Source organism: Tupaia chinensis, unplaced genomic scaffold (genome assembly GCF_000334495.1).
Source record: "Tupaia chinensis unplaced genomic scaffold, TupChi_1.0 Scaffold143584_1, whole genome shotgun sequence".
Lineage (NCBI taxonomy): Eukaryota > Metazoa > Chordata > Mammalia > Scandentia > Tupaiidae > Tupaia > Tupaia belangeri.
The window spans coordinates 5,910,811-5,922,831 of record NW_006203430.1 but is presented as its reverse complement, the minus strand read 5'-3'; positions in this window follow the sequence as shown (position 1 = coordinate 5,922,831).

Below are 12,021 nucleotides of genomic sequence, written 5' to 3'. Positions count from 1 at the left end.
GAAGAACATTAGTGGCTAATGATGGCAAGATGGAAAGACCAAAGCTAGAGATGTTGGAGCTGTCATGGTGCACTAATTCAAGATGGACTTTTTCTGGATATTAGACATGTAAAAAAATTAATTATTGTTTGGTTAAGCCATTATAATAGGATTTCCATAAAAGCAATTGTTTCATCAGATCTAACAAAAATTGGGAAAAAAATCGGCATTATCAAGAAATGTTAGAAATATGCCTCATTAAAGTTAATCCTTGGGATCAACAGTAAGCATAATGGCTATGTTGCCGGACTCCAATGTAGTCGACAGCGGTTCGAGTTCTGGACCCGGTGGGTTAAACTCACGCCAGGCACATGTGCATGTGTGCCCAAGATCCCGAGAGGAGAACGGAGGAGAAGGGACTGTGGCGTGGCCATCCCCCCCCCGGGGGGGGGTGATTTCTTGCTTTCTGTCTCTCTGTCTCTCTTTGTCTTTTTGGCAAGCACACATGCCCTATAGCAAAAAACCTCTCCAAAAAAAAAAAAAAACAGTTGATCCCTGACCTAAATTTGCACTGTGCCTTAGTTTGTTAGAAAAGATAGTGATATATTAGTGATATATACAACAACATGATATACATGTATATATGTGTAATTGTTACCAAATATAGATACTGTCATTGTCTATTTCTGTGGCCATAACAGAAATACCTGGAACTGAGTGACTTAAAAAGAAAAGAGGCTGGCTAAACTGTGGTCTGGTGATTAAGGGCTTGAGTCCTGGACCAGGAGACTTGAAAAACATGCTGGTTGTCTGTATGCATGTATGACCAGAATCCCAAAAAGAAGAGGAAATGTAGAAGAGATTGTGGCATGACTATTATCCATGTGGGGTGCTTTCTCTCTCTCCTTTTATCTCTGTCTCATTATGGTAAACACACAAGCCTCCTGGCAAATTAAAAATAAAAATGAAAGGACCGGCAGTTAGTGTAATGGCTATGTCACTGGACTCCCATGTAGTCGACTGCGGTTCGAGTCCTAGACCCGGTGGCTTAAACTCACACCGGGCGCTTGTGCGTGCGTGCCCAAGATCCCGAGAGGAGAATGGAAGAGAAGGGATTGCAGCGTGGCCATCCCCCTTGGGGGGTGATTTCTCGCTTTCTGTCTCTCTGTCTCTCTCTGTCTGTCTGGCGAGCGCATGCACCCTATAGCAAAAACCTCTCAAAAAAAAAAAAAAATTAAACACACACACACTCAAAGAAAAGCTTATTTGGTCCAAGAGTCTGGTGACTTGTTTAATGCCAGCTCTTCTGCCATAGAAGCTAATCACAACTTGCTTGGTCCCCAAGAGACTGCATGCACTCCCTGCCTCCCATACACACACACACACACACACACACACACACACACACACGAATCCAAGTACCTCCTATTAAGCTCTACCTCCTAACACTGCTGCATTTGCTGTCAAGTTACAGCATAAGTTGCGGTGGTGGGGGGAAGCACTCAAACAATATCAAGTAACATACACAATACCTATATATATCATTTATAACTTATATAACTAGTCACATGTTGGAGAATATTCACAGACACTTTTTCAGGTAGGTGTGTGATCCAAAAATATGGAGAACATTTTTCATAATGTCTGTAAGCTCTAATAGTTATACAAATCCTTATAGTATATAGTGCATTTGATCTTTACAGCAACTCCGAGAAATAAAAATTCTTAATATTGTTTAGTTTTTGCAGCTGCCAAATCTCTAGGTCATAAAGTTTCTGTGGCTTGGTCCATGTGCCTCAGCAAGGAAGCCATGGAGGCAACTGCCCCTCCAGACCTGACATTCCAGCTCGTATCCTGTCTACTCAGTCACGCCGCCCTTCCACCCTGAATAGGAACTTCTTTCATAGGCCGGGCAGTGGCACAGCCGTAAAATGCCATGCTCTGCAAGGCTTATCCACATGGGAAAGCTCCAGTTCAGGTGTGGAGACCTCCCTGAGTAGGTAAGGTTCATGTGTGCCCATGATCTGGGGCTGGCTGAAGTTAGAGGTGGTGGCAGTAACCAGACCCTGCTGGAGGTGGTCTTTCTCTCTATCTCAATCTCTTGGACTCTCTCCCTTATGGAAGAAATAGATAAATAACTGTAATAAAAGAAAAGAAACGTCTTCCTGGAATTACTAACACTAACATGTTTTAGAAACTACCATATAAAGCATACTGCTCACTCCACAGAGAAGAGAAATGTCCTACATTCTACTCTCCTTACCTCTATGAGTATACTGAATTGTTGAATCTACAAGTTTGCCTTTCTAATGCATACAGCACCAGAATAGAATAAAGGTTGGTGGGGTGAATGTGCTTGATACATGTTATTTGTAGGCAAATTTTCAAAAATGATAGATTAAAAAATAAAACAATAATTATAATAATGATAATAATTATATCACATATTAGTCTGTAATTTATCATTTGCAAGTTAAGAATTTTCAGTGTTTTTTTCACTCCCATTTTACATCGGTTCTGGGTGTATAGTTGGCTTGCATAGGCCTAATCATGCATTAATGTCACATTATAGTGACTATAAGAAATTTTGATCCTATCTGAACTTGATCACACACACAAAACTGTAATTGCCCAAGAAATCTATAAAATGTTGCTGCAAATCAGTGTGAAAGAGTAGAAATACTACAATCCTAATTCGATGGATTGAAATGTATTAATTTTGTTCAGTTTAGTATACTACATTTAATATTAGATTTGCATAGAAAAATACATCATGACTTTCCTGACAACCCAATATAATATAATCATAGCTTAAATAAAAGTTTTTTTTTTGTTTTTAAGTGGCATTTTGTTTCTTAAAAAATTCTTTCTGCCCTATCTCATTTTTTATCATTACTGTTATATTTTTACATTTTTAATTACATTTCTTTTATACATTCAATCACATTATTTAGCTTACAAAGTATTTCAACATGTGAACATTTCTCCCTAGTAAAATTTTAGTTTTTACTTTTTTATTAGAATTTTATTTTTTAACCTAACTCATCAGAAACATCTTTACTACTGATTTTTCACAATTAAAATAGTCAAATACTAGTCTATGAATAAACTATAAATAAAATTTCTTGATCCATTTCTTTTTTTTTTGGAGAGGTTTTTGTTATAGGGTGTGTGAGTTCACTAGACAGGCAGAGAGAGACAGAGAGACAGAAAGTGAGAAATCACCCCCCAGGGGGGATGGCCACGCCGCAATCCCTTCTCCTCCGTTCTCCTCTCGGGATCTTGGGCACACACACACATGCGCCCGGTGTGAGTTTTTTAAGCCACCAAGTCTGGGACACGAACCGCGTTCGACTACATGGGAGTCCAGCGACATAGCCATTACGCTAACTGCTGGTCCTTTGATTCATTTCTCTATTGCTAAATAACCAGCTTATTTCTAGTTTTTCTACCATTATTAAAGGATGTTCTAAAAAAATTGTGTTAGGTTTCTTTCTTTCTTTCATGAGAGCAAGAGATGGACTCCTGACAGCATCTTTTCACACTGTGACACCACCCTCCACCTCCACCAGGATTGCATGCAGCTAGGATGATGAGGGTACCTGTTAACTGAGCCCTGAGCTTTCCCACATGGCTCCAGCATTAAGTAGTGGCAGCCTACCACCTGTTCCCCCAAAGCTGGCCCTTAGTGAACATATGTGACTAGAAGTTTTCCTTGTTGTAGATTAGTCCTTTGGGGTAAATTTATAGAATCTGTGTGGTAGGAATTTTCTTACATTTCTTTATGAAAAGAGATTTCAGATTTACATTGGATCCAACAAGGAATATATGTTTTTGTTTTGCTGTAAATTTGTCAACATTGGTTATTACATTTTAAAGTTGCAAAAAATTTATAGCATGGGTGAAAAATTACACTTCATTTTGGTTTTAATTTTTCTAGTTTTTAGTAAGATTGAGCATCTTAATGTGCATTAGTTTATTTTGCTATTAGGTATATTTTATGAATTACTTAAACAATAGAGGTAACAATTGTAACACATTGTGAATTCTCCTGTTTGCTGTTTTCTTTTTTAACTTTAGTTGAGTATTCATGGTGATAATTCTTATTAGCTTATTAGTGTTAGTTCTTATTCTCTTATATGCTTATGTTTGTTACTGAATGTTTGAAGTATAATGATACTGAAAAGATTTCTGAATGGTTTGTACAAATCTAGTAGTTGTAGGTATATGTGGTAGGGGTTGAGAGGACTACTGAGGAGTTCTTGAGATGAAAGACAGGAGCAGATACCAGGAGATAATTTTCTGGGACACAGGCATGTTAGCAGGAAAACCTTGAAACATTTGGCATATTTTTTCTTTGGGGGGGTGAGGTTTTTGCTATAGGGCGTGTGCGCTCACCAGACAGACAGAGAGAAACATAGAGACAGAAAATGAGAAATCACCCCCCAGGGGGGAGGGTCACGCCGCAATCCCTTCTCCTTCACTCTCCGGATCTTAGGCATGCATGCACGCACACGCCCCCGGTGTGAGTTTTTAGCCACCAGATCCGGGATGTGAACTGCAGTCAACTACGTGGGAGTCCAGCGACATAGCCATTACGCTAACTGCTGGTTCCCTAAACATTTGGCATATTATAAGCATAGTTGGAACAAAAAAAGTACAAGTAGTTGGACTACATAGGTTTTAAGTACGTAAGTGGTAAGAATTATTCTTGGAATAAGGCTAAATGTCCAGGTTAACAAAATCAAAGGACCCCACATGACACACAGGTAGAGCGGAGGAAGCTTCATGGGTGCCAGGGGCAAGGCACCTCTCTAAGACTGGCTTCCTGGCAGGGTACCTGGTAAGTTCTACAGGTTCACAACTCCAGAGGGTCCAGCACTTGCTTTAGTTTTCAGTTCTGGTTGTCTCAAAATTTTAAATAATTTGATCTTAGAATTAAAAAGACATTGTATCAAGTGTTGATCAAGACATAGAACAACTCTAACTCTCATATATTGTTGATGAGAGTATGAACAGTAAACTGTGTTACATAGCCTATGACTATTCAGGCCAGCAGGTGATGTACTGGTTAAGGTGCTGGACTCCCACATGGTCGACTACTATTTGAGTCCTGGTGGTTTTAAACTCATGCTGGGCACATGTGCATGTGTGCCCAAAATCCTGAGAGGAGAAAAGAGGAGAAGGGATTGTGTTATGACCATCCTCTCTGGGGAGTGATTTCTCACTTTCTCTCTCTCTCTCCAGCAAGCACATGGGTCCTACAGCAAAAATCTCTCTCTAAACAAACAAACAAACAAACAAACAAACAAGATATGACTATTCTATGAGCTAGTAACGATTCTTAGATTATTGAACAGGAGGAATGAATGTGTATGTCCCCCTAAAAAAGATGTGCACAAAATAATTTTGCTGATTATTAAAAGAGACATTTAATACCTGAATTATCAAGCAAGTTATTGTTCTATCTGCACCTAAGGACAGAAGAGATTAAATACATCCGAAGGGACTGTAGAAACCCAAACTCAAGTTGAGTCGTGATCCCAAGTTTCCTATAAATTTATACATATTTGCATAAATTTATACATAGTTGTTCAATGTATGACATTGAAGACAATTTCATAAATGTAAAATAAAATAAATTGTGTATTATTTTGTACAATAAAACTTCTTTGATTTTTTAAAATCCAATCTTCTTCAATAAAATTGAATTCCATAGAAATGAAGACAATATTTGGTCACAAATAGAATTATTTAGGTTTACATTAATTTTGAAACAACTTTTTTCTTGGTTAGAAAATCCATAGCAAATCTCCTTTATACATTTGTGTAAATTTTACTGTGAAAGAGTTGTAAATTGGTCAATTCCTAAGATTGATCTGTTAGGTCAAAGGGTGTGAACCTAACCTCCCTTGTGATAATCAGAGAGGAAGTGTGTCTCTGACTCAGTTATGACCTTTCTTCATTATTTTTATTATTATTATTATTTTGGAGAGATTTTTGCTATAGGGTGAGTGGACTTGCCAGAGAGACAGAGAAAGACAGAGATGGAAAGCAAGAAATCATCCCCCAGGGGTGATTCCCTTCTCCTCCATACTCTTCTCAGGATCTTGGGCACACCTGCACACGCTCCTAGCATGAGTTTCAAACCGCCAGGTCTGAGACTTGGACGGCAGTTGACCGTGTGGGAGTCCAGTGATGTAAACATTATGCTATCCGCTAGTCCTGACCTTTCTTTATTTTTAACTTTGTGTTAATTGTATATATTTGTAGGATGAAGTGTGGGGTTTTTGGTTCATGAATATAATGAGCTATAATCAAATCAGAATACTTTGCATCTTCATCAACTCAAATATTTGTCATTACATTGTGTTGGGAGCATTTAAAATCCTCTCTTCTATCTTAAAATATATGATAAAATGTTACTAACTATGACAATCTTACTCTACTATAGATCACTAGAATTTATACCTCCTAATTATAAACTTGCATATGTGAACATTTGCTTTATTCATGGGAGCCTCAAACTGGAAGCAATCTAAAGATCCATTAAGAGGGAAAAATTAAGGGATTAGCAGTTAGCATAATGGCTATGTCACTGGACTCCCATGTAGTCGACCATGGTTCTCGTCCCGGACCCAGTGGCTTAAAACTCACGCTGGGCGTGTGTGCGTGCGTGCCCAAGATCCCAAGAGGAGAATAAAGGAGAAGGGATTGCGGCGTGACCATCCCCCCTGGGGGATGATTTCTCACTTTCTGTCTCTCTGTCTCTGTCTATCTGGCAAGTGCATGCGCCCTATAGCAAAAACCTCTCCAAAAAAACATAAAAGAGGGAAAAATTGTAAAAAAATCTTGTTTTTTCATAGAATGGAATTCTACAAAGAAATAAGAAAAGGAATGACCCTGATATACATGTCAACATGGGAGAATTTCACAGACATTATGCTGAATTAGTGAAATACTGAAAGTAATATACTATTCAGTCTACATGGAGTTAAAATACAAGTAAAACTAATTGATAGATGTCACAAAGAGGCTGCACAGACATCATTTCATTCTCAGAACCTCATTTGTTTTAGGGCTGGACTAACTGGCTGTTATTGCTTATCAAGTGTCTTGAACTTGATGGAAACTGTGTTGAGAAATAAGGCTTATATCTTTTATGTTAGTCTTTTAATTTCACTTTTCCACAACCTTTTGAAAATTTCCCAGTATCATACAATGTCTCTCATGAACCCCATCCTGCTTCGGGTCCTGGGGATACAGTCATTGAACAGTACACTTGGGATCACTGCATTTTATTGGCACTGTTACATTTATATGTGTCAATGAAAAGTAAAAAAGAAACAATTTTATCTTTGAACTCGTGTTTTTCAAGTGAAGTTCACAGGACAATAGAGTATGTGTAGGAGCAGAGGTGTGAGGTTTGTCTGCTGTACCTGTTGCTTTATCCACATTTGTTTTTCTGAATACTGATAAGTACAGAACTCCATGGACTCCCAATGCCTGGGACTTCAAGGTAAGTGTATCACCTATGGCTAAGAGGGGAAATTTGAAAAAGAGACTCTTATTCATACTTTTCCTCTCATTTTTGAACCAGGAGCTCACATTTTCTTTTGGTACTGGAAACCACAAATTCTGTTGTCCTATCTGACATGAGACAACAATTAAGTAGTTATCAAAAAGTCATCACCATTTAAGATCAGAAACCTGAATTTTGGAAATAACAATTTATACCATCAGTGATTCATTCACTTTTTTTTAAAAAAGAATTATTTATTCAATGTTATTTATCATTATTAATATGTTTTAATTTGACCAGAGAGAGAGGGAGGAAAAGTGTGGGAGCAAGTTGCCAAGTCCTGGACTGTAACCACAGTTGGTCATGTGGAAGTCCAGCGCCTTAACACCATGCCACCTGCTGGCCCTAATTCATTCACTTTTAATTTTGTAGCATATTTTGTTTTTAAAATCTTCTTTTCTTCCTTTTTTCTTACTTTTCTTTCTCTCTCTCTTTCTTTCCTTTCTTCACTCTTTCTTTCCTCCCTCCTTCCTTCTTTCTTTCCTTCCTTCCTCTTCTTTCTGTCTTTTTTCTCCTTTCTTCCTTACCTGTCTTCCTCTATCTTTCTCTCTCTCTCTCTCTCTCCTTGTTTTCTTTTATTATTGAGATACAGAGAGAGAGCAAACAAAAGAGAGTGAGAAAGAGACAATTCTCCAACAGGGTCTTGATGCTGTGAACCACCCCATCCCCAGCCTCAGCCATCCACAGATCATGGGCACATGAGTGCCCGGTATATACAGGGAGCTCTCTGGGTGTGAACTCTGAGCCTTTCTTGTGGGTCAACCTTGTAGCGCATTGTGTTTTACTACCATGTCATCATCTGGTCCCCATTTTGTTCTTAAAATGCTTACTTTCCTCAGTTGTATTATCAGAATACAAGAAAAAGCATCCCCCCCCCCCCCATTAGGAAGGGAGTGAAAATGAACCCAGGGCTATCTATGTGACAGTGACAATGTAGGAAGGGGGACAAAGGGACCCTTTCCCAATGAGAGATTCTGACTCTGGGCATCTTACTTCATACATGGGGAAAAAGATAGTGGTGTCTCCTGTTTATTTTATTAAGAGAGTACATTTCCTCACATCCCAACACAAACAAGCAAAACACTTGTTTGAAGGACCAAAAAAATAAAAAAATAAAAAAATAAAAAATTGAAAAAAACCCACCAATAATGTTTATCTAATCATTGTGCAAGCTAGAGAAAGTGTCACACTGATCCAAGGAGAAAACTTGTTAGAGTTTGTAGAGTCAGGAAGTTCACCCACAATGTCTACTGTGTTTGTGAATGTGGCTAAGCATTTGCTCATAACCACCAATGTCTTCCATGCACTGAAAAGTAGAGAATACCTGTAAGTTCTAGGCCTGAACAATCATACCTTGTTGGCTTCTCCAGAGAACATATGTGAGGGGACTATAGGAAGTTCATGAGAAAATGGGATTAAAGATCATACTTAAGTTTATTTTGGTGCCAAAAAGTTTTTACATTCATGCATATGTTGTTCATATTGTGTTTTCTTTTTCTATAAAGTTTTTTAAAGACCCCATACATAAATATACTTTCTTTGTACAAAGATTTTAAAGAAAGTAGACTAAACACACACAACACCAAAGTAGGAAAAAAAAAATACACAAAACCCAAAAAGGTCAAGGGACTCAGTTAGCATTGTTTCATCAAGAGATTGCCAGCATGGCTATGACCTGAGTCTCCCAACTTTCCCCTCAGTGATCTTTGACTGAATGTCTCCCATGACTCAAAGACAAAATAACACGATGGCAAAGTCTGGGTTGTGATGTCAGTTCTGTGATGTGCCAGCCTGTGTCAATTATTCTCTTTGTGCCTAATAAGTGTTTATTACTGTTCTGATTTAATGGAAAAGAAAATAGACTATGAATTGGAAACCATGCATCTGGCAAATTGTTTAGGCTGCTTTAGACCCCCAGTTGCTGGAATATGAGAATTTGCTCTAAACTACTCGTAATTCCATTAACAAATCATGTTCTCTGTTGGCTCCAAGTTGTTGCCCGTTCTTCCTGCCTGGTAATGCTATTCTTTCTCTCCTCTCCTAAATAACTCCTTTCTTCGTTCAACAAATATGAGGGGTCTTCAAGAAGTCAATGAAAAATATGTACTATAAAAAAAAAACTATGCATGATTTTGAAAAACTTTTGGATTGAAACTCATACTAACTTGTTATAACATGTGTGAACAGGACCTCGTCTGAGCCTTTAAAGGGCACCCTTTTTTCTTTAGTAAATAATGCACAAAAAGATTGCATTGACCTAGTTAAATTCTCAGGAGTCTTGGTTCTTTAGGGATGAACCAGATGGTTGGTATCATCACTTTGAAAAGTTTATTGACCTTGGAACCAGCAGTTAGCATAATGGCTATGTCACTGAACTTCCATGTAGTCGATCGCGGTTCAAGTCCTGGACCCAGTGGCTTAAATTCATGCCAGGTGCGTGTGCATGCGTGCCTAAGATCCTGAGAGGAGAATGGAGGAGAAGGGATTGCGGCATGGCCATCCCCCCAGGTGGGTGATTTCTCACTTTCTGTCTCTTTGTCTCTCTGTCTTCTTGGCAAGCACACACACCCTATAGCAAACACTCTCAAAAAAAAAAAAGTTTATTGAACTTGATGGAGCTTATGTTGACAAGTAAAATGTATATGTGTGTGTGTGTGTGTGTTTGTGTGTGCATGCTTTAGAGCACACATACTCACTGCAGGGAGAGAGGGGATAGGAAAGTGAGAAAGAATCACAATCTCCTTTTGGGATTTTAGGCATACGTACACATGCACCTGGTATGTTTCCCAAGCCACCAGGTCCAGGACTCAAACCATATGAGATCCAGACTTCTCAACCACCATACCACTGACTAGCCCTAAAACCTATATTTTTAATTCTTTATCTTTTAATTCCGTTTCCATGGACTTTTAAAAATTTCTCTCTATTGTACAACATCTACTAACGGATCCCATCCTCCTGTATCTCCTGAGAATACAACAGTGAACAGAACCAAGTCCTTGGCCTCGTAGAGCTTATGTTACTATGAGTTTGCTTTCACCCTTCAAGATGTAAAAACTGCCTTCTCAAAGGATTTCTCCTCCTCTGGCTCCCCTAGAGAAAGTGAGGTTCATAGTTTATACTTGCCAATCCCTAGGATTTCTTTAGAGTTCTTTGCACTTGGGTATTATTTACTTATTTACACTTACTTGATTAATGTCTGTCTTTCCTGACTGGATGGCCACTTTGCAAAAGTGACTCTGGTGGTTCTGTTTATTGCTGTTTCTGAGCCTATCAACCTGTCCTTGGTTGCAGATATTTGTCAAAAGTACCTAAATGCATCCATTCTGTTAAAAGTGCTTGTATTTTCTCAATATACTTTTAGCCAAAAGGTGGCACTACAGGAAAGTGAGTGAAAGGATTTTCAAACTAGCTGACTCCAGTCATTGAATCTGATCTGCTAGTTCTAGTTACAGGCTAATGTTAATAACTAGAAATAGCTATTTCCAAAGATTTTACATACTCACATGCATATATTCCTCTAAAATTGCTTAAGAACATCAATGAATCACAATCACTTAAGCTTACTAAGAATATTAACATGTCTATGACCATTGAAGAGATGCAATGAAGTTGAAAACACAACTGTGACCTAAATTACTCTAAAATGTACATATACTAGCTGACAAATACCTACCAGAAAAGAGACAAATAGAATTTTCTTATTTTATTGTTTGCAGGTAAAGAAATACAGTGTGACTCTTTGTTTATTTAACTTGGTTTGAATTAATACATTTCACTGCTACATTATTCCCCAAATTCCAGTTCCCTCTCTAAAACTCTTCTCAGAGTTTAATAAGCCTCGACTAAATGATGTTAGAACGAGCAGTCTTTTCAAAAGCTTCAGGAGCAAACCCACAGAAAGCAGGCAGAAAAATCCCTAGATAAAAATCTGCTCAATGATGTTGACTGTAAATAATGAATGGTGTTTTCCATATCTTAGTATTGGCCACCTGGGTTCCTGTGGTGCCCAAGGCAAGTCACCAACTTCAAGAGAGCACCCTCCCCACAAATTCTTAATCTCTTCTTTTATGTGTTTACTTTGAAAAAAATTTACTTGTTCCTTTATTTTTATCTGAGACATTTCTTATCTAGTTACAGTGTGTGTGTGTGTGTGTGTGTGTGTGTGTAAGCATGCACACATGCAAGGGAGCACATGTATAATGGAAGCATGTAATTAGAAAATAATCCATTTGGAAACAAAATTTTGCTTCACGATTTATGTTAGAGGTTATGTTTTGTCCATGTCCTCCAAGTTTATAATCTAGTTGGAAAAATAGGGACTTACACATGAGTTAGCTGATTTTTCAAGATTCTTGAACAAAAGACATAAAATCAGCAGTGTGCTTCAAATTCAGGATATATATTACAACTCACAAGTTGTAATTGGGGCTGTTGTATAAATTTTATGTACACTCAGC